The following is a 1208-nucleotide window of genomic DNA, read 5'->3' as shown; positions in this document are numbered from 1 at the left end:
GTCTTGAGTAGAATCACATTTTCAAACTAGTGTCTGGACACGCAAGTAAATCCCATTACCCAGTAACAGGATTTGGCTGAACACCCCCGTGCATTCCTTTGGTAACTCAGGAGTCCTTCACAGTGGCTGAGTTTTTTTCTTTGGGCTTACTCTGACATCTGTCTAAATAATTTCTCTCTATGATGCATTTGTTTCATCTTAACCCGCCAAGAGGGTGAGGGACTGGTGATTGATAAGAGTCTTAAATAGCATCAATATTCTCCCTGACTTCACTGAGGAAGATGCTCTGAAATCAGCCTTTGTCAGAAAAAGCACCGCAGCTCAACCATTTGCAAATAATTTGGTGGATGAAATCAACAGCTGTGTTCTTAGATGACTACCACACTCAAGTTCCTATCATGCAGACAAATTCCAAATTCTGTTTGGAAACTGAAAATCAATAGTGGTATCTACATAAGTATCTGTAAAAAAAAAAATGAAATACCTGCTGATAATAAAATGGAAGGAAATATTCAGTTTGGCAAATAGCAAGAATACCACTTTTAAGATCAGAAAGATAATTTACATAAATAATAGCACATCTTGATAAAGCTATATATCACTTAAACTTATATAGAAGCTCATGTTGGATCAGGTGTCCAAAAGACCCGTGGTTTTTCACTTTGAATCAAAGCTAAGAGTTTGCTAAAGCTCTTTGTTTCAAGTGGGAGCTTAAAAATGTCTTTCTACAGTCTGGTGGTTATTTCAAAATTTTGGAAATATAATATTTAATTCACTAGAGAGAAACAGCAAAATGAAAGAGAACAAGCTAGTGAGTGAGAAAGAGAGAGCGGGGAGAGAGAGAGAGAGAGAGAGAGAGAGAGAGAGAGAGAGAGAGAGAGAACGTGGAAGACAATAGCAACAACAAAGCAAAGTCCCTGTATTTTGCATCTCATCTCTGCCTAGCCACAATGCCATCTCTGTTGTTGGGTTACTTTCTCTGTTATTGTCTAACTTTTTAATTTTAACAATGCCAATAATTACTAGAAATTGCTAGTCTTTGTAGCTGTTTTCTATATTTATGCCATTAGTAGTTTTTACAAGCTTTTTGCAAGCTGGAAAGACTGAAAAATAGGTTATTGGTTGTCTTTTAAGCTTCTTTTTGTCCTTTTTAAAATTTATGCAGAGATAACTTACTTTATGTATTTCATTTTAATAACATGCTACTA

The 1208-nt window shown here is 35.8% G+C and overlaps 1 non-coding gene across 1 annotated transcript; it reads left to right on the top strand.

The window, feature by feature from the left end:
• Positions 1-656: 656 nt before the first annotated feature.
• LOC118758427 (small nucleolar RNA SNORA2/SNORA34 family) lies at positions 657-791 on the top strand. The gene has a single exon (XR_004995718.2). It is a non-coding gene; the product is annotated as a small nucleolar RNA SNORA2/SNORA34 family (small nucleolar RNA).
• Positions 792-1208: the final 417 nt, after the last annotated feature.

This window comes from Ochotona princeps, chromosome 1, assembly GCF_030435755.1.
Source record: "Ochotona princeps isolate mOchPri1 chromosome 1, mOchPri1.hap1, whole genome shotgun sequence".
In the NCBI taxonomy this organism is placed as follows: Eukaryota; Metazoa; Chordata; class Mammalia; order Lagomorpha; family Ochotonidae; genus Ochotona; species Ochotona princeps.
The sequence above is the reverse complement of the archived record's forward strand: the minus strand, read 5'-3'. Positions and strand labels throughout refer to the sequence as shown.